This window comes from Buteo buteo, chromosome 4 (genome assembly GCF_964188355.1).
Source record: "Buteo buteo chromosome 4, bButBut1.hap1.1, whole genome shotgun sequence".
NCBI classification, from domain to species: domain Eukaryota; kingdom Metazoa; phylum Chordata; class Aves; order Accipitriformes; family Accipitridae; genus Buteo; species Buteo buteo.
The window spans coordinates 9,236,211-9,258,509 of NC_134174.1; the positions used below are offsets into that span (position 1 = coordinate 9,236,211).

The window sequence follows — 22,299 nt, forward strand, 5'->3', positions numbered from 1 at the left end:
TTCTCCCTAAGATTATTCTAAGAAACACATATCACCCAATACTGAAGCCTGCGCCGGTCTGATAAGGTTTGTCTACATGCGGAAGTCAGCGTGCTGTTAAACTAGAATAACAGTGTACAGCGTGGTATCTTCTTCACACTAACTCTCTGCATGACCAGTCTCAGAGTGTATGTCCTAAGGCTGCTTTCAAAGTGAAGTAAGCTGCTCGCTAATTAAAAGTCTTCTAATGTACACTTCTGTGTGATGCGATTGCAGAGCAGTCAGTACGCTGCTAATTCACATCTTACTGTATCTGGACTCTCATGTTGACAAGCCCGAAGTATTTCAATTTCAAGGTCTTGGTCAATTATTTCTGTAGGTGCAACAGACAATATCAGTGCACTGCACTGTGATACAGAGTGCTCGGATGCTACGTGCCAGAGTAGAACTCTGTGCTCATTGAAGTGAGTATAATATTTTCACTGATTTTAATAAAAGATCCAACTTTATGCTGCTGTTTGTGCGTTTACTTGTACCACAGTAACACCTAAAATCCCACCTGGAATTTTGGCCTGATTGCGCTATTACTGGTAAGTTAACATCTAAGGAGAGCTTAGAGAAGAGCAATAAAAATGGAAAGGGAGGCTTTGAGTCAGGTTTGATTTATGAGGAAAAATTAAAGGATTTGAGTGTGCATAGCTTGTTTGAGTTTGACAAAGAAGACAACATGACTGTAAATACTTCAAAAGTTTAATTTGAAAAACAGAAGAGGATTTTCTTAACGTTAAGGACATTCCAAAGGTTAGGACAGCAGCTCAGGAGACCTGGGGTTAATTCCATAACTTACATCCTTAGGCAAGTCATTTCTGCTTAGATCCTAGCAAATTCCTAAAGGCACCAGACTGCCACTTCTTTGTCTACACCATTGAGTGTTAGTCAGCTGAGACTGAAAACCACCTAATTTAGACAATTAACTTGCTAAATACCTTTGCAGGTCTGGATCTTGGTCTCTACCTGCCTCAGCTATATATGTCTGAAATGGGTAAAAACTGCCCTTTGTCATAGAAAGAGTGTGAGGTTTGGAAAGTAGGGGTGTTCAGATGCTGTAACAAAGGGAGCCATGCAAGTATACTGAGTAGAAAAACTAATTAAGGTGGGATTTATTTCACTTGTCCATAGTGTAAGGTGGTCACCTAATCTTCCTCTGTTTTCAGTAGAGAGATGAGGTGCTCCCAAGGGCAATGCGCCCTGTTTGGTGACAGTATCTGAGACGGGGGATGGATTCACCCCAGCAGTGCCTGTCTCCCCCTTCTCTGGAGGGAGCCGAGACAATGCCTGAATTTTAGATGGTTGAAATTAGGCAAGATGAATGTTACCTTAAGAATAAAAGGATCAAATAAAATCAATGCAGCTTGTTTTTAAGGGGGAAAAAATGTCTTTAATGAGTGAATTTGCTGAAATGTTCTTTTAAAAGAATTCCAGAAACCACCTCAAAGAACTTGTGTTTTTCTCCTGTTATTTCTCATGGAATATTCAGGAAGTCTTTTATTAAAGACTAACTACATGATAGAACTCCCACTTCTGTTTCTGTGAAGCAGTCCTTGTGCAGACTAGCAACATCCCAAAGGTGCTCTGGTGGATGTACTACTAATGAATGTTGTATCCCATAAGGCCTACATGTCCCAAGTTACCTAACGCTACGTTTGAAAAGCTAGGCCTTAATAACTAAGTGGGAGCTGAGCTGTTTTGGAAATCTACTCCTGTCCCTTGCTTTAATACAACTAGTTGGAAATACTGTGTTACCTCTAGGTGGTAGCTACCTTCTTGGAAATGACTGATCCTCAGAGAAAATACAGTTATGGGCACTATGAGTTTAAAGAAAAAATAAATGATGTAGGAAAATGAAAGTTATTCATAGGACAGCCACAAAAATTCTGGGAGATTCTGTTAGAGCTGCTGGAGGTCCATATGCAAAGCAGCTGTAGGATGCTGGGGATCCGAGGAAAGGTTGAGCAATGCAGACTCATGAGGAAGACCAAGATGACCTATCTGAGGTCCCTGCTAACCCATGCAATTGCACAAGTTTGCATTTCAAAGAAAGATGAGCTTAATTAGTTTATCCTGCTGTAGGCATGACTCAGTGATAGAGTCCTCCCTTGTATTCTTACATGCATTACCCTGCGGTCCAGCAACGTCTCTTCATGACAAGTTTACTCTTTGGTTTGCACTCTTGAAATAAAAGGCCTGCTTTCAGGCTTTGTCCCTCTTGTTTTCATAGCTCCCACTTCCAGCTTCTCCAGAGCTCAACTTCACGCAGCTGGACTCTTATTTCCCTCACAACAGGTTGTCCCTTGCCTACCTCACTGGTTCTGCAGGGAAGGGAAGGGGAGTCCCTTTGCTATCCAGCCCCCTGTCTTCTGGCTCTTCTATTGCTGAAGAGGAAGGGATGAGTGAGCAATCAGTCACTTTAGGGACAGGAACCTGTTGTCAGAGAGCATGTGGCTACATATTGTCATGGAATCATAGAATCATTTAGGTTGGAAAATACCTTTTAAGATCGTTGAGTCCAACCATCAATTCCACTGGACTAGATGTATGCTTGGGAATGCGTATAATGTGCTGAATTCAGAAGATCAAAATGTATTTGCAGATGTTTATGTTTATTGCTTTTTCTTGACCTTACAGACCCAACACCTATTCCTTTGGGAAATCAGAGATGGGCTGTCCTAAGAACTTAGAGGGGGATTTAGGATTTGCACAGAGGATCTAAATGCGGTGGGGATTTTATCTGGGTTTAGAGCAATCCTGACTCACATCGATCAGGACATGAAATAAGAACTCCCTAATTGGAGAGGTGTATTTGGGTCACAAGGCTATGAGCTTAAAAGCCCATGCCCAACCTGAGTGAGACTTAGTCAGCAAGTTAGGTGGGAGATGCACCTACTGCTGGTTCCTCAGAGACCCTGGGCTTGAACTAGACACAATGTTCCTAGACACTGTAAGGACTCTTGGCTGTTCCTGCTGCAGAAACACAGATATATATATATATCCTGCACTGCCAATGTGTAAGGGAACAAAGGTGACGATTATGTGAATTGCACTGAGACCAGCTTCTTGCTGGGCTCCCTTGACACCCCAAAGACCTAATCTTTCCCATGAGTAACTCCAAACATGTGAATTCACATCAACTGCTTTATGCCCTAATTCAGGGGCTCTGAATCATCCTCTGTAAGTACCTACCTCTTTCCCCTGGTTTACATCCTCTGAATCTCACCTAGATGCCTGACGTGGTCAGTGAAAGATGCTTCCAAGTGCCCAGTGCTTCAGACACACGGGGGACAACTCTGTGTGTGAATGCTTGTCCACAGGTCACTGCAGGTTCTAAAACACGATACAGAGGACAGAGAGAAACAGACAACTGTGACAGGAACACCATATGCCTATATATAGCAAAGTAGCTGTTGTGCTCTGCCTGCTGCTGTTATTAACAACTATCTCACTTTTTGCTCCCTCTGACTGCTTTATCCATCTGGTGTCATTCATTATATACTTAGACTATAAGCTGCAAGGAGGAGAGGCTCTTGTATCCTCCTTCATAGTGTGTGCAGCACTATGGGGTCCTGCCCCTGACTGGGGCCTCTAGGCACTATCCCAGTATAAATAAGACATAAAAATAGATCAGCAGTGTAACATCCATCAAGAAAACCATACAGAGACCTAAACAGTGCTTTAGTATTGAGTTGCTCTACTGTCTAATGTGGGGTTCATGCAACAGCTTGCTGTAGTTTTCTGAATTAGAAGACAGATCATGCAAAGCCTTGTATCTATGGGCAATGTGCAGGGAACTTGGGGGAAATCTATAATTACTAAAATCGGGAAGTGTGCCAAAGATGATTTACAAGTATGGGGAAGAATGCATCTTTTGTGATGTTCAGGACTTTATCAGGTTTATTTTGGAGGCTTTCCAAGATTAATAGCAAAAAACCAGCCAAAAATTTTGAAGTGAAGCAATCAGACCAAATTTTAGCTGTAGCAATAGCTGCAATAACCCAGGGGGTTGCAGCAGCTTCCTCTCTCTTGACACAGCACTGATTGTTCATGTTGCACCAGGTAGGATCAGATTAAGCAAAACAATTTAACTGAATGATACAGACAGCTTTTGAGGTGTGCAAGAGCAATACACAACAGAAATTATTAATAATATTATCACCTGTATTACAGGCATTGTTGTAAAGTTCATCTGCACTCAGACCCTCAGTAAACTACACATAATGTACAAAGAGCATGAGTTAAAACTCCTCTGAAAAAAGTTAACAAATATGTTAGAGAACAAAGATATACCTCAGAAATGAGGTATTACTATTCTCATGCAGCCTGGACTCATGAAGGTGTAGTGATTTGCTCTTGCATAGTTGTAGATAATTGTTCCTTGGGATCAATTTGATGGGATTGCTGAGGGAGGTTTTGGAAGATGGAAATGGACAAGTCAATGGCCACTGAGGATTCATTTCTTGTGACAGCAAAGTATTGGGCCTGTAGCACCAGTTCTCAGATGCTTTTTTAGAGAAACTGATTGTAGTCATCACTTTCAGGCCGCTGATCCACTTTCATTTTAAAGATCCTTTTGTGCGAGTACTTTTCCATTTGACCAATGACTCCACCTGTTAGAGCTCCACGTCCATTTGGTAACCCTGATTGAGGGCTCCAAGGGGCAAGCTCTAAGTATCTCAACTAAGATGGTCATATAGTTTCTCTGTCTAATCAGCAGAGAGAGAGACACCTCAGCTTCCCATCCAGGAAGTCTGTAGTGGCTGGGAGTAATTGGTCCCTGAAGTGCCTGGTTTTTTCTAATGACTGTAAATGGAAACTAAATGAACCGACACCTAGTTTTCAGATGATTAAATTTAGGATGAAAGAATTGCAGTATTTCTTTAATTCATTTTAACTGCTTTTGCAGACATTGGGATATCAATCACAGCAACATCTCTGACAGTAAACCCTGGTCCAAAATATTTAATTCACTTAGGTTGTAGTGCTTTGAGGCAGCAAGCTAGAGTGAATCTCTTAATTGGCAACACGGGAGCCTGTTTCAGTGCCAGAAGATTCAGTCAAACTAGGTTTCTTTTTTTTTTTTCTTTATTTTTCTCTCCCCTTTGTCTTTGGAAAAACATGCTGTTGCAAACTCAGAGCAGAGGTAGTATCTCCAGTCTCTGCTGCTTAACTGGGATGGGCTTCTATGCTGGTGGACTGGGATGGGTTTCCGTGCTGGTGGCTGGTGGTTGCTGGAGCCGATCTCCCCTGTTGCTCACTGATGGTGCTTCAGGAGTGTATGGTATTTAATATAGGAAAACCACATAGGATTTGATTTAGGATCATCACTGCCACGGCTGTTGAGCATCTGGGTGGCTGTTTGTTGAAGGGAGTGTAACGGCTTTCTGAGTGCTTTTATGTCACATCACAAATGACATTAATAAGTAAATCAAAGAGAATGTGATTGAAGAGACTGAGGCATTTCCCTTAACTTCAAAGAGTTGAATTTGGCCTATTAAATCCAGAATTGTGTCTACAGGCATAGTATACGCATACAGGAAAACAAAGATAAACCTCCTTATTTATCTGCTTTCTGTAGCACCTGCACCAGTCTTTTATGGTTTAGCTGGAGCCATGGTGGCCATTTTTCTGCTGTCCTTCCACCCAGGTTGGAAGAGGGAGACTTCTCTGTGGCATCATACAATTTATTTTTGTTAGCTTTTTGGAGGTCCAGAATCCCTGGAGGCATAAGTGCTGAGAACTGTGCAAGTCAGACTCCTGGTTCTTTCTATATCAGACAAACTTGTGGCTCCTGATTTCAGAGTTTCTTCATACTAAACAAAGTCCTTCAGTTCTGCAGAAGACTTTATATATGCATGTAGGGAGACTATGAGTCCTTGGTTTCCACAGATCCAAATAAACCTGTGAAAAGAAAAAGGTTTCTTTCATTGCTCTTAAGAAGAGTTAGGCAAATAACTTGAGCAGCAAGAGAAGAGGTAAGCAGTTGCGCAATCTCCCTTCATATCATTCACACTCACACATTGGGAAAAGAATTCCCAGCTCAAGAGTGGGCTCAAAATTAAAAGAGAAACATCCCTGAGGCTTTTGGAATAGCAAAAAGAAAAGAAGCTGCAGAAGCTCAACTCTCATGAATTGTTAAAACAAAACAAACAGCTGGATGGCAGAAGGGCTGTTCTTTGCCATAAAACATTTCCTGAAACTCTTTCTTCCAAGATCCATGCTGATTATTTATTTGTTTTAGTTTTTCTTTCTCATGAATTGATTTGATTAAAAAAAAATTAGGCATCTCATCTGCTGAATGTGACAAGAGAATGCTACCAATAATTTTGCTCATTTCTTAAGTGTGATCAGTTATTAATCCCTTCTTCTGAGCATGTGGTGAAAGAGAGCAAGGGATTCATCACATACCCTTCTTTGTCTGTAACCCTACCATCTTCAAAGTTTATTCCCCATTTCCATTCTCATTTCATCACGAGCCTTCTGTCCTCAGTCCTGCAGATCCACTTCCAGCAAGTACAGCAGCACTGGACTTAAGGTGTGTAAAGTAAACCAGCCAACGCCGACTGCAGGGGAGAGCGACTCTGTGAACGGGTCCTTTGCAGAAGAGAAGAGGTGGTGACATGTGGCACGAGGGCTGTGACAAGTACTGGCGGTCAGTAATGTCCCCCTGTCACAGCGCTGCCTGCGTGGCTTTATCACCTCTCTTTTCTGAGGTCTGTATCTCACGGAAGGTGAACTAAGAACATCCGTGGAGAAGTCGATGTACTTCTGCTCTAAAATCGTGCCCCTGAGCAGGAGTTTGTAGGAGGACACTTGGGTGCACCATAGTGGATATCAGCTGTTTGCTGGGTTTTTTTCCAAGTTTGCCAAAACTTTTCTGAAAACAGAGTTTCAGTGATCATAGAAACCAGCTGATGTTTTAACCTAGCACTGCCTTTTTTAAAACCAGAGTTAAATTTCAAAGATTTCACCTGTAATTTATCTGCCTACACCCTCAAAAAACCCTAGAATCCCCTTCCCTTTTTAATTTCTACCTGATGGTAATGTTAGCCTGATTCAGACATCTGTATTCACACTGTTGGAATATTTTGCATGGCTTTGCCACATCTTGTATTTTCCACAGAAATTACACAATGAAAGGCAGAGTTTTTTAAGGGCTAAAACCTGATGGGATACTTTGCTGGCTCTGTCACCTACTGCCTGTCTTGCTGGGCTGATGGTGTTAGTGGCACGTTTCCCTTGTGGGTGCAGGGACCCTCACGCGGACCGCAGGGGAGACAGATGGGTCACATCAAGTTAAACGAGGCCAAAAGAAGGTATTGGCCTGCAATAGCCTGTGATATTTGTTAGCGTGCTCACTGGACTGGTTTTTGCTCTTGTCAACTAGCACATTTCCAAACTGCCTTATCATAAGTTGGGGAGATGTGGAGGGCTCCCAGGAGGCAATATGGATGAGACCGCTTGGTTTTGAAGGGAATGAGGGTTTAGCTCTGTGGACAGAAGTCCCAGGCCGCTCCGTCTCAGCATCTGCAAATAGTGACTGGCACATTATATTTATTGACACAGACTTAGGTTTGGGGTCTGGAAGCTCAAGTCAGAGCTGCACTGGGGGTGACTGTACCGTATTCCTGTAATTACACGGGCTTTTCCTCCTCCCATCTTTTGTTTGTTTTGTCTTCTTAGATGTAAGCTCATCAGGGAAGGTATTGACACTTGCTCTTTATTTGTAGAGTATTTAGTACCATGTGGCCCTGACCTCCATAGATTTCAATGCAAATAAAGGCAGTTGAATCTGCTCTTGCCTGTTTGCTTGCAGCTTGTGATGTTTTCCCTGACTATAACTGTACCGTTAAGGAAAGAACAAAGGGGAGCTACTTAAGAACTGTAAAACCTGCTTCACTTCAGCCCTGGCTATTTAATTTTGTAGGCTTATGTCAGACCCTTAAGGTTAAAAATGTTTCTTTTCTTGTCTTGGCTTGAACAACAAATGGAATGTTTCAAAGGAAAAAAAAAGAGTCCATACAATGCAGGCCAGAGTGATGCAGCCTTGCCTGTTTTTCTTGATCTGAAACACTTTATTAGCTGGAGCACAATATGGCCTGGCTGTCTCAGTTTCCATCCCATTTTTGGATGGGAAGTTGCACACCAAACAGGCGCAGAAGCAGTCATTTGCTCATGAACAGGCGGATGTTTGCTCGTTTTCTTTGCAGCATAACATTTTCTTGGTTAGACTTTTCTTTATCCTTTCCTATCCCATAAACACCTCCAAAACTGCAGAGTAAATAATTTTGGCTTACAATGGACAAAGTTCCGAGATGATAATGAGAAGCGGTGAATAAAGTCTCCATGTTTTACATGATACAAACTTGAACTCTGCCGAAGGGGCCGTATGCAGCAAGGTCAGGAGTGGGATGAAGTATAAGTTGGGAAGGGGAATCTGCTGGAGAGGTAGTATAACCCACTGAGTGATAAGTGCTGACAGACTGGCACCCTGATGTTTGAAGTGCTTTCCCTTGCGGCAGAAGTATGTCTCTGATCCTGTTGTGTTATGGCCAGACTCAGTCTGTTTTGAAAGCCTATACTTTCTTCACATTGAGACTCAGAAGGATTCAGGCTGAATGTGTTTAACAGAACCCTGAATTTTGGGCCACAGTTAAAGATACATTTTAAAGATTCGATACGGCCTTCCCAAAAGGCATTTGTAACAATAATCATAAGCATATGTCAGTACATTTACATTATTACATGTTTACGTTAATGTTTTTTTAATACTTCACCATTAAGTTGCTGCGTTTAGCACACTAGTTCATAAAGAATAAAAGCATTAAGCTATGATTTCAAAAGAATGATAAAACAGTAACACTGGGGAATTTCAGTCATCTTCTAGTGCTTAACAAATTGGGAGCATTATTCAATCTGTCCAGGCAGGCTCTTGCGTGGTTCCTGTTCTTCTCTGTTTCTTTCCTGTGGGTTTAGCTTGTGAGTGCTCCCAGTATGGCCACACAGGGAGAGAAATTGAAACATGTGAGTGAGACCCAGAGTGGGAGATGGAAGATCAAGTGAAACATCCTGGGACCTTCCAGGAGAAAGCTGCTCCAGTCTTTACCCAAACCTCAGTGCCAGAGGTAGAATCAGAAGCTACTCATGGATGGTTTGACTAATATAGGGTCTTAAGAAACAGTAGTGATATGTTTTCAGTTCCTTGAATCAGTTTACTTTGGTTACATTTGCAAATTTATATATATATGAAAGAAAATAATTACAAATTTTGTAAATAAAAAAGCTTGGGAGAGAGAAAAAAAGATTTTTCTTTTTTTTTACCTTTAATTTCTAATCTAGGACTGGGACAAGTTCCCCATCCCATTTCCTTTATCTCCAGGACAGCAATATTCTGTCACATTTTCAGAAGATTTCTGGTACCTGATATGGCAATTCTATCATTTAGTCTGGGTTTTGACAACCACTGACTTCACTGCTTTGGAAGACAAGAAGAGGCAGGGATATAGTATTAATAGTCCCTTAATAGTATACAGGACTAATCAGGCCTCTCTTTAACTACTTGAATACAGAGGGTGTATCTGTACAGATAATAGAAGAAAATAGTGTTTTCATTTTGATTAATAATAATAAAGCACTAGCAGAGATGTAGATATGTCAGTTTTCAGTGATTTGCAGCCATGCTCCCCTACACTGGAAACAATGAGAAATAACTTACAAGTGCTTTCATTAGCAGCATCCCAAAGGATAACTGTCTGCACTTTAATTCCTTCCCACTCCCTAGTGTATATGCACTAGGCTACATTTTTTAACCATGCAATCAGAAAACATGTGTTCCTCAGGACCTCTGGGTCATTCCTGCAGGGTGGACACTGAATGAGAAAGACACCAAGGAAGTAGAAATGTTGTCTTGTTATTTTTAAATAAGATTAGTAAAATATTTCTTTTGTTTTCCTTCTGCTTCACAGACTTACTGTGAGAGGCAGGGTCAGGTTGTTTGGCATCACATTCCAGCTGTAGCGCTGACATTTGTAACTTTTCAGTTCTTAGCCTTGTAATCTCATTTCATTTATCATGGAATCCCTTTTGTGCAGCATGACATTTTCTTTCATTTCCTCCCAAGTGAGAATACTACTGCAATAAGGACAGGTACACCTAACATTCCTAATATACTTTTCCTTTTTAGTAGCAGGATAAAAGCCTGTTACAGAACCATTGGAGGGATTCATCCCTCTACCTCCTCCAATAGAGGACCATGCTCACACATGTAGGGTTTTGTGATGGTTCAGCAAATGATACTCAGTGAAGGGCATTACCTAGGGAGTAACTGTACATAGATCTGGAGCAGGAGAAGCAAAAGAAATTTTTCTAGTAATGTTTTTTTGTTGGTTTTGGATGCATGTATTTCAACTGGGTATAGTCAAATAGAGAAACAAGTGATAGCGTAGACCTACGTTTTTTTCTTCCCGTATAGGATCTGATACTTAACTAGAGTCAGCAGAAGGTGCTAAGCAGCTCAGGTTGGTAGTTTCACTTTCTGGTGGTTGGTTGCCGTTTCTCTCCATTGGTTATGAATGTAGCTTCGAGTGACCAGGCTGCCAGTTTCTACTTTTCAGGTACCTAAATTGAATGGAGGTGAGTCTGAACCTTAGAGATATTATCAAATATTTTTACACTAAATTTACTAAAGACAAGCTCTACTTTCATTCAAATTATCTGAATTAATGTGCTCACTAATTATTCTGTCAAAGGAATTCAGAACTGGAACTAAGATGATAAATTTAATGTTTGTGTACTAGTGAACACAAGTATCACCAGTGTTATAGTGTCATGATGGTCATGATCCTTTTGTACCTAATTAGTGCAACTTCAGTGAAGTCAGTGGACACATGGCAATGTATCCCTTACTGATTAGTCTCTGCATTACTCTGATACAGCTCCATAGTGGAGACTTTGTTATAAATCTGTATTATAAATCTCTGCTACCTTCACTAAAAATGTGAAGACATTCAGTAAAATACAAGGAAGTTAAATGCTGGGAAAAGAAAGAAGGAAAATAAGAATGAATCATCAGATAATCACTATTTGCAACTGTAAGCTTTTCTAAAGTATTGATCGTCATGATTTAGGCAAAAAAAATTGCATTTTCATGGTATCATGTTTAGAAATTGCATGATCTCAAGGGTCTTGAAAACCTTCAAAGATACTGAACATGGGCAATAGTATTACCATGGGTAATAGTATTCTTACCAATTTGTATATTTGACCTAAGTAGAAATGTATCTTCTTCAAAAAAGTCAATTAACATTCATCTTTAATGTCATGTGTAGATTTTAGAACATGGAATCTTCAATATTTCTTTCTCTAAATTAGATTCAGTACAAAGCTTTCATGTTTACTTCTGCAACTCATTTGCTCAGGAGAATCAATTTACCTGATGGACACCTCTTGTGTTCTGAGGCTGTATGCCTTTCTGGAGATCCAGTTCATCTTTGTGAAAACAGAATTAGGCTGTCAGTATGCGGTTGTTTAAAATAAGCTCCACGCTTCACCGATGTGGTGGGTAAGATCATGACATAGTTTACAGATCTACACAGGATTTTAGAAGGAATTCATAGGGATTCCTATGGGGCTTGACCTTGTTGACAGTGTTATTGACATAACTCATTTTCTTCTCTGTTACATGATGGAAATCTAAAATGCAGCCTTATTAAATAGCCTCATTGAGTTGTAGGAGGGTTACAACTTCTTTCAACTTTTTTTTAAATTTATATTTATTTATTTACAAATACTTATTAGGGGAATTTTCTGTGGACAGAAATGAACCAACTATTTGATGCATCATGTGTGATTAAGAAATATTTCAAACTGAAGATTCTGGAATAAATTTCCTACTTTTTCTTGCTGAGGAAGGTGAAAAGGAAAAAAATACGGGAGTAATTCTGGTTTTCAGTAAGAGGCTTCTGCTGTGAGAATTGGTACAACAATTATAAAAAGCTCCATAGGAATGGAAACCAAATCCTATACTGCAGAGAAGGCAATGTTATTTTGCACCTTGACTCTTATTTTATACTTCAGATTTTCTCAGTATTGCACAGCACAAATTTAGTGCACAGTTTAATAAACAAATGAACTGCTCATCAATGACACTGCTTGTGTTTCTCTGCTCTTGTGAGTGCTTCTGAAGAATCACTAACTGTATTATGAACATTATTTTGCAACAAACTTTGTGCATCTGTAATTGATCATTATTTTGCTGACTTTTTCCTTCTACACCAAAAAAGAACCATGGTCCTGCATTAATAATAATAAAAAAAAAATAATTACATTTCAGATTATATTGGCATAGTGTATTGAATGTGTTCCCAGAGATATGTCCCAGAATCTATCTTGTTTTGCAGTAATAGTTTATAATTAAACTTCTTGCTCCCTGGAGGGCCCTTGTTTTGGCTTTCTAAGAGTGAAAATGCAACGTGATAAATGTGTCTTTGTTTTTTTCACCTCAGATGAATGGAACAAATGTCCAGATTTGCCTAAATTACTGCCAACATGTAATCTTTAAAAATTAAAAAAAAAAGAGCTGTTTGTTTATTTGAAGGAATTCTGCCAGTATTTGGAAGCACCATAAATGCAAGAACAAATGGTTATTTAATTATTTTAAAGCACTAGTATTGTATTTATTGGCCTATTGTTTGTGCTAAATTGAGCTGTTGTCATGACGTTAGTTTTCTTAATACAACACACAAATATGCAGTTAATATCCTGAGGATTTTTTAAAAAGATGTTTCCTTGTCAGATGTCTTTCAGAACGGGCTTTGTTGTGACAGTTGTGTTAGATGATTGTCTTTTGTTTGGGTATTGTTCCTGTAGTCAGTTCACACAGGGTAACCAGCTCAGCCCTTTTCCACCTCCAACTCTCTGAAACCTATTTTACCAAGTCTGCAGTGTTCCTCCCTCCCCTCTGCTCCTTGTGCAGGTGCTTTTCCCAGCGATGCTCTGCAGCTTCCCAGTGGCAGCACTGGGCAAAGTCCAGCCCAGCAGGGCTGAACAGGGCTGTCAGACGGATAAATCAAGGTCCACAGTTTGGCCGATTGGTTTTGCTGCTCAGGTCAAATGTTTTTTGTGAAGACATGTTAGCTCAATACCCCACTAACGCACAAGTTCCCAGCCTTGGCTGTAGCTGATAGCATGTTACTGTTGGAAAGGCAGCATTGCCTTTTGGTCCTGCTCTGAAAGCTCTGCTTTTATTTTGAATGCTCCAATTAGTGGAATTAATGCATGAGGGTTTTACAGGCGACATCCTGCCTGGAACCACATGTTGGACAAGGCTGAACTAGAAGATACACTCGGGGTCGGGGTTAGTCTGACACACAGGAAAGAAGGAGAGGGGTTGTTGCAGCATTTCAAAACTTTTCTGCCCTCCAGCTTGGATACCAAACTGGGCCAGATCCCAGTGAACGTATCCTTTAGTTCATTACTTGCACCTACGGAATGTTAAAAACTAGAACAGGGTTTTGAGAGTGACCAAGCTCCTTCAGTTGTTTTTTTGTTTCTCTCTCTGTCTTCGGATCTACCAGAAAGTCATAGCTAATTATTTTCCAGCAGTAGCTTTCTAAATTAAACATCAGAATTATGTGTTTAACATGAGCATAGAGGTTTTGGGTGTCCTGTGACTGAGTTTGATAGCGTCCTTGGATAAGACAATCTGCCAGCTGTGACTGTGCACGTTCCCATTCAACTTCTACTATTCGAATAGCGAATAATTTCTGTTCCATATAGGTTTTCCTCCATTTTTGAGAGGAAGACTAACAAAGACTAACAAACATCCTTCCCACCCTGATCTCCATGGTGTCCCGGTCTTAGCCTTGCCCCAGTCCCTCTTGACACAGCCAAATACAGATGTGGTGGTGGTTTGGGGCAGTGCTTGTGGGAACTGGAGCTGGCCCCCAGTTTGCTGAGGAGGTCTCATCCCTTCTTGTTCCTACCCACCCTTCGCCTCCCCAAGTTCTCTTCCACTGTACAGTTTGTCCATGACAAATGACAGCACCGTTTCCCGGTCTGGTTTCTCGGCTTTCTTGCCGTGCCTCCTGCTCCCAGAGTTAAGCGATTGCCGTTGCACGGAGCGTTGAACTCTGCGTGACCAGTTTGAGGGATTTCTCAACTGCGGCATCCTGCAGTACAGCACCAGAGCCTGCCTCCAATTAGCTTGGGAGCGCAATTCCAGACACATGTAGTTGGTTCAGCAAATGCTGTTTTTTTGTTGGGTGATGATGTTTTTCTAAGCTTTGCTTTATTCATAGCATGAGTGACATTTCTGCAAGAGGTGGTGATGTGTCTCTAAGTCTTATTTTTTTTCTGGGTTTGGAAATATACATCAAACAGCTATAGCAGTGCACATTAGATAACTTATGTCTGAGTAAATTTACAGTGATAATGAGGGACTTATGAATTAAATTAAACAAATATAGTCACTAGGTTTTAAAAAACAATATGGCATTACCATGATGAAAGAAATAATTTTGATTCAAGGATGCAATAGATCTGATTTTTAAATTTAATGTTATATTATTGTTTTGTGATTATCATTGTTGGATTACTCATGGGATTTAAATGCACACCTTTTAAAATGAAATACAGAAATATGAATATTTAAACAATCTGTTTCAAGATCACTAGGTACATCATTACCTCATCTACGAGACAATTTCATATTTGCTTTGATCCTCTTCAACCTCAAACAGATAGCAACCAGCTTTCAGTAGTGTCTCTTCATAATGTTTCTTTTTCAATATTCCCATGCCTTGGACTAAATTGCTTCCACTGAAGACGTTCAGTGGCCCAAATGACAGTATTTGGATTCTGAATTTGTTGAATCTCTCTCTCTAGCTTTTCTTTTGGCCTGTTTTCAGATTAATAATGTGAGAGTAGATAAGCTTCAGGGAAAAAAAAAATAGAACATATATTTCAGCATGTTAGCCCAATAATACTATTATACAGCATCAAAAGAATAAAGCTGTGTGTTTCTCCAAAGCCCTGAGAAGAATACCTTTTTTAAACCCTTGCCTCTCAGAGATTTATATTCCTGTGGGAATGTAAGTGATACCAAGGGCAGCAGCTTTTGAGTGCAGCTGTAGTTATCATTAAAAGAGATAAGTATTTGAAGGAATTTTGATATGTCAGACACGCTTTGATATCAAAGGTCTCTTGTGTGAAATACAGAGCTATGCCAACAAAAATATAGATGACCATTGATTGGTACTTTCTGCTTCACTAAAAAAAAGGGCACCTCTAAAATGCATTCTATTTTTAATTTTTAAGAAATAAGGTCATAATAAGTCAGAAAGTCATACTCAGGTGCTGTGAATCACAATAATTCCTTATGGAACAAGACACACATATACATACCTTCTATGCCTATATCTGAGTATGCACAAGTTACTTTTCTGTGAATCTTGCATCATTTATATCCTGAGACTATTATGGATGTAACAACGTTGCAAATCACTTTAAAAATGATTTTTCATTGGCAGTCAGAAGTTGGGTCAAATACATTGAAAGAAATACGGAAAAGTGGGCATTTCTAGATTCTAGAGTTCACATATTACATACAAAGCAGTACAGTGTATATTCTCAGTTTGTATTTAACTTTCCTTACCTAGTAATATGAAATTATAGAAAAAGATTTTTATATAAAGTCTAAAAGCCAAGAAAATTAATGACTAGTTTGAAGTACTGCCTTCAGCTTTCACAGATTTCATTGATAAGTAAGTGAAGAGTCACCGTACTGAAGAAGGTGCTAAATAGCCTCTGTAGGATTGACAAAAGCAATGAAATCTGTGTCCTGCATACATGTGAAACATTAAAACATAGCTGAAAAAAAGCTAATGTTATATCGAGAGGTTCATTGTAACTCCCGATTCACCTATTAGATTTTTTTTTTTTTAATAATTTAAGCGGTGCTTTTGCCAAGTATCAGTCTTAGAACTTTGTGCCCTATAATTTGACAAGAGACAGTGGTATAGAAGTGGTGGGAAGTGAAGCCTTATCAATATCCTTTCTCCTTTTGCCATTCTCCCAAAGCAAAATGGCGACTCTCTGAAGCCATTTGCCAGCATTTACTATTGATCTAAGGTCTATGTCTATATTTTTTTGATTTTTTTTTTAATCATATTCAACCAATTGGTTATATTAATAAGTCTGCTATCCAGCCATTATTCATCTGAGAAACAATGCAACCTAACTGTGTTGTATTTTTCCTATTGCAAAATCTTGTCTTTTTTTTAATTATTATTATTTTATTTTTCTGAAGGCAGAGTGGGTTCAGACACAGTACCTGCCAAACATGGAGAGACTTCAGACATAGATTCCAGTTTTTACCAGTCTCTAGTGTTTTGTGGATCCAGGTTCAGGCATTCTAACCTTGAACATGCTGATATTTTTTAGCCATTTAATAACTGGGAGTCAGAAGTCATATTGGCATGGAGGAAAATACAGCAATGCAGTCTGCAAGCCCATGAAAGAATGTCATTGCATTACAGCTGCTTAACAAGTTATCGTCCATCAGCTGAAGTACTGTAATTGTCTGTCCATGCACTTGAGCTTGCCCAGAGTGAGGTAAACATTCATGTGCTCCAGGGATTACTCATTAAATGAAGCATTATGTTTTAGTGCTGAGAAGTCTCTGCTGTCCTTCCATTATTTTCTACTTTAAAGACAAATTCACTCTGCATAAGAGTAATTTTAATTATGTGGTTTGCTGTGTGTGTATGTTGGACAGTTTTCAATTGCTCATGCAGACGGCAGACAAACACATACATATTTGTGCACACAACATTTCACTGCTATAATTAGGTATTTCTGGCACTTCGCAATAGCAGGATCAAAGCCAAATTGCAGCTACCTTTGGAAAATCTTATAAGTAGCTGTTATTGAAAAAGGAGGTGTAATTTTTCTCTTTTAAAACTTAATGAGGATTTTTTTTCAGAAAGTGTAATTTTTTCTGTCATCATTTTAATGTTAGTTTTTGATAAAAAAAGTCAGAGAACTTTTGAGTGTGTATTTTTTGAAACAGCTCTGAAACTCACTAGGAAATTACAGAAATGTCATTACATTATCATGATCCACTGCAGATACTAACTTAACTTGAAACTTAACTTTTGATAGATATAATCAAAAGAACTAAATAATTTTTGATTCTAAGTAAGTATATAACTAATTTGATGCTTGGAATAACAGTTTATAATAGTGAGTTGAAAACTTTGTTGTTGTAAAAGGAAAGGAACTTTTTTCTACGGGACTCACTATAGTATCTCTGTGCAATGTAAGCCATTTGTATATTTACTACCCCTCATGATTCACAATGTGGGATATTGCTAAAGAAGCCGTATTCTGACAGGCCCTTAAATTAATGACTATGCATGTATGAAGTATAAGTATGGAGTATATAAAGTACAAAAGTTTTTTAGTATTTATATTTGTCTACTGATCCACTAGAATATAACAAACTCAAATAAGCTATCCCTTTCATGAGCTGTAAATTCAAGTTCTGACCTATTGACTTCATGAGAATAAAAATTCTCCAGTGGGAGTAACATGTTCATCTTGTCTTAACATAAAGTCCAGGAGTCAAGGAAATGTCTGACTGGAATAAACAAGTAGCTCATCCAGTCTGCCATTCTGGCACCAAGAGTGGGTAAGTCCAGATATTTGAATGGAAGGCATAAATCTTCACAATATTTCTGTTCTAAATTGCAAGATGCAGTTTCTTACAGCACTCACACCTTGAAAAGTGAAGACTAATAGAGCTTATAACTGTATTGCCACATAGTCAGCTTACAGCATAAATCTTAAAATATATTTCTTAAATTATTTATAGGAAAAGTTTTGAGAATAGAAGATTTTAAAGGTATGTTATCAATCTGTGCAAAAGTAAAACCCTTTCCCCCCTGCTTTTATTTCATTTATAATGAGAGTAAAATTTCTGGACGTGGGAAAACCTGGCCATTTCAGTACAGTAAAAATGAATTTTGCTGCAATGTGAGAGAGGCAGAGGGCCTTGTGAGCGAGAGGGGTGACAGAGCTACCCAACTGCGGGGTACTGGCGTGCTTTCCCCGTCCTGTCACCTGAAGGTATTCACCAAGGGTGAGTGGGCACCCTTCTGCTGCTGGTGTTGAGCCATGTTGGCTGTGAAACCTGGAGGGTTTCGCTTTCACTGATCTAAGCTGTGATTTTGCCCCACCCATGTATTTGCCAACCTTGGCAAAAACTTTGGTTCGATGTTCAAATCTGGTCCTGGATTCCGACCAAAGATTTAGTTGTGAAATGTTACATCTCATCTTGCGCAGTGACCGTAGCAAGATATTTTTCTTCAGCAGCAAACACTCATTGGAGCTGACCACTACTATCACCTTCTTAATTTTCTCTGACCAATTTTCTCTTAATTTCCCAGCCACTCTGTGAGTCTATTATACAAAGTAAAATAATGAGGTAGCATGCATAATGCCTCTCATGTTAAAACAGTTGGATGATCATCACAACTAAATCGGAATCTTCTTGTTTTTATTGCCTAGTGGGCTCTACTTTCTGGCTAATATTATCAAGGTGGTGGTATATGAGGGGAAATGAATATGTTGTCACATTGAATCGTTGGTATTGGAAATGGTTCTTCACACATTGGGTACTAGACATACAACATTGTTTGCCAGATGGTGTTGCAGATGCAAGAATTTTACAAGGGCTCAAAGGGAGGCTGGACAAGTACTTGAAAGTGATATCTACTTGGGGGTTACAAAATAGACAGGCCACAATAGGCTCAGGAAATCTCCTGAGCTGAAAATAGATGGAAAGAAGGGGGAGCACTAAGGGTGTGGAAATATCATCTATAAATGTTCTATTCTTATTCTTCCTTACACTTACTATTGAAACCAGACTACTAGACTGGATGAGCCTTCAGTCTTGCCATTACAAACATTTCTGTATTGTTATTTAAGTAAGGAGTTGTTGTGCGAGAGGGTTTTTCTGGAACAGGAAATGAATGTTGAAGGTGGAGAAAACCCAGAACTGCTAAACGTAGAAAATCAGTAATGTGTTTTGTGATACATATTGCTAAGGAAAGCAAATTGAGAGACAACTTTAATGTTGAAAGAAGCTCAAATGTGATTACTTTCTCAGTTACTGTCTGCATAGGTTTGCAGTCTTGCTTTTTTAGCTTTTCCATTTCATCTTATATTACTGTGAGGAATGGGTTTGCATTGTTTTCTTGGTGATTTCTCCTGGTAATTTTCCAAGGACATACAGAAGGCATTTGCTGATCGAGCTGCACATCTCCTACGTCCTGCGTGCTGCTTTCTAAACCTGTTGCCAAACTTAAGTACCGTAAATTGCGCTACAGTACACATATACTATTGATAAACAAAGAAACAATCAGCTGTAGCAACTATGTCTGCTAAAGATGTTCCTCTTTTTCAGAAGGGAGATTGTTATGTGGAACAATTAAAAGGGGCATGGTCAACTCATAGTTCATGAGTCAATTCAGTGACTCATAATATTGAAATTTATTATGCACATAAGGCATTTATTTTAATCTTGTTTTTTTCATTTGTCTCATCCTTTGTTAGGATTGGCCTTGCATGCTGGATTCTTATCTTTTTATTGTTTTGTGTTTTTAGTGTTTATACAAGCACTTCTGAAAAACAAGAATGTGGCTGAGGTGCCTCTAAAGGAATAGAGATGCCAAAGTTGGAGTGAGCTTTTTGAATTGACTCACTCTGCATGTCCTGACTGCCAGAGCTGGGTTATAACTTGTAAATGTCACCGGAAACGGCCTACTTTCTTATCATCTATACAATTTACATTTGCCTCTGGCAGAATTGTTGTTGCAAAAAAAGTTTTAAAAAAAAGTCATGGTTATCTGTGCTACTATTGTGTTTCTTAATATGATGAGTATTAATAATGATGGTGAAAATTATGACTGTTCTTACTCCCTAAATTGCTCTACTTAATATTAAGAAGAACAAAATTCTGCTGAAATGTTTTTCTTTGCATATTTTAATGTTTTGGCAGATGATATCAGCCACAGACTTGTATCAGCTGTCTGAAACAACTGCTTGCTGATCATTAGAGTGATTATAACCCACAAGCTTATAGATACTCTGGAACCTGTCAAAAAAAATGCCGTGAGAAGGTATTTTTCCAGAAAGTCCATCTGAAAGAAAAACTGCTTTTTGCCTCCTCCCAGTTTATTAACAGCATGAGATGATAGCAGTTTAGCAATAATTGTCCTGGTACAAATTGCTAGTCATCTGTGTTCTTTTTAGTTGATGCTTTCAGTGGGCGCTTTTTTTTGTCATTAATGGCGCTTCTGTCACCATATGTCTTAGTCAATCACAGATCTTCAGAATAACAAAACTCACAGTTTACATGTACGTGTCTATGTTTTTCCTGGGTTCTGGAGAAATATGACTATTCTGTGTGTCCTACAAAGGGACTTGTGAGACCTCACCCTGCACTGCACATTACGCAGGAAGAATTAGCAATGAGTGCTTTCTGTGCCTCAGGAGGAGCACAAAGCAGCTGTAGTGGGACTAAGGGTCTAGACAGCTGATCTCATTGAGGATGGAGGATGGTCAGCACACCAGAGAAAAAGTTCGATAGCTTGTCAATTCATGACCCTAAGGTCTAAGAGACTTCCATTCCCTCAGACAAATGCTGATCCCCATTAATATGAATGGTTGAACTTCACTTGACATCAGTCAGTCCTGGGTCTGAGTGCAAGTACGTTATTCCCTGTGCCATTAACGCAGGTCACATACCCCAGCTGAGCAGACAAGGGAAGCAGAGTTTCCAGTAGTCGTTGTTGTTTTGCTTTTGCAGTACTGTGTGAAGATGGTCAATAGGTTTATTCCTTTGTAACTGTGTTCCATGCTTGAGTATCTTCAAGGTATTTGTTGCACTTTCTAGAGTTCATCTTTCTATTTGTATGTGTTTATTTACAAATGATATACTGTGTCTCAGGTTACCCACTCGACTGGGTGGAAAGAAGCATATCATGTTTAAGATAGTGGCATTGGTATCTATTAATTAATATAATCTGATTCCACTCCTTATTCACTTCAAGTCCTCCTAGGATGGCTACTGAGTACATTTAGCATCAGCTTCCCCAGTTGTGAAACTGGTATAGTAGGAATACATTTCCTTTGCAAAGACTCAATAATGTATGTACTAGTTACTGTGTATTTTAAATAGAACGTATGAAAGGCATTATGTAAGTTTTAAAAACTACACCTTATTAGTGTTTTATTCCTCTCCACACATAGAAATTTCAATTTGGCATTGAAGATTAAAAAAAAATTAAAATATCAAGGATTAATTTGTCTAACAGATTATCACCTATCTCCTCATTTTAGAGGTGGTTATCGTTTAGTTTGCTGAAGGACCCGTGGACCAAGGGTCCTTCTGAACAGCCAATATGTAGTTTTTCTCATGATTTATTCCTAATAGTGCTGTTTTTCTGGTTCCTTGTGAAGAAATTGCCCTTCACAGGGTCTGTCCATGTAAGGCTTTTGTATAATGCATGCTGATTTAGTTAGTTGTTATATTTGTAAGCTCCAGCTGCAGCCATCACTCTCCGAATCTGTCATTGAAGGATTTTGTTTTAAATTCTGCCTGGCTTTGTTTTCAGATGTCTCTGAATTCCTCCCTGTGTTGAGTCACAGCTGTGAAAAGGGAAATCTACCTCTTTAATTCAAGGGGTCAGTGGTTTAAAAGCACTAAAGCCCATTGGGGAATAGCTTAAGGAAGATAGTTAATCATGGTGATCCCAAGGGCTTTTGTAAATGTACATAAGGCTCATCTGACATGAGGAGTCCTGTATGTCTTCAAGCCCTGGTTTCTTTGGGCGTGCCTGTTTTACCAGGGAGTGGGATCCTTTGTAGGACAAGCACCTGTGGTGGATGTTTGCCACCTGCTCAGCCATGGCTATGGAAACACAACTTAATCTTGTCCACCACATCCCTTTTTCTAGCTAAGATGGCACAGACGCCAAATCCTTTTTAGTCATTTCTCTCCCCACAACCTTGAGAAGCATTTAATGTAGTAACTACAGTGGCTTCCACTTCTTGATCCAACTGGGAGATAGTACACTGGCATGAAGGAGTTGCTAATTTGGACAGAAAAAAGAGGTCAGGCTGGAATACGCTGCTGATATTTTGTATTCTGGGTGAGCAGAACTCGTTGGCTTGGTTTGGGTGTCAGCAGTCCATCCAGTGGTATTT

The 22,299-nt window shown here is 39.3% G+C and overlaps 1 protein-coding gene across 4 annotated transcripts in view; it reads left to right on the forward strand.

Annotated features, from left to right (window-relative positions):
* SEMA3D (semaphorin 3D) overlaps positions 1-22,299 on the forward strand; it is a 147,443-nt gene that overhangs the window by 12,089 nt on the left and 113,055 nt on the right. The window contains exons 1-2 of one of the 4 annotated variants that reach the window (XM_075024727.1): positions 145-196; positions 359-443. The exons of 2 other annotated variants lie outside the window; for them this stretch is intronic. The gene's annotated coding sequence lies outside the window, so the exon portion shown is untranslated. Of the gene's footprint in view, positions 1-106; positions 444-22,299 lie in introns of those variants that run through there. One more of the 4 variants, XM_075024725.1, reaches the window with a different exon arrangement.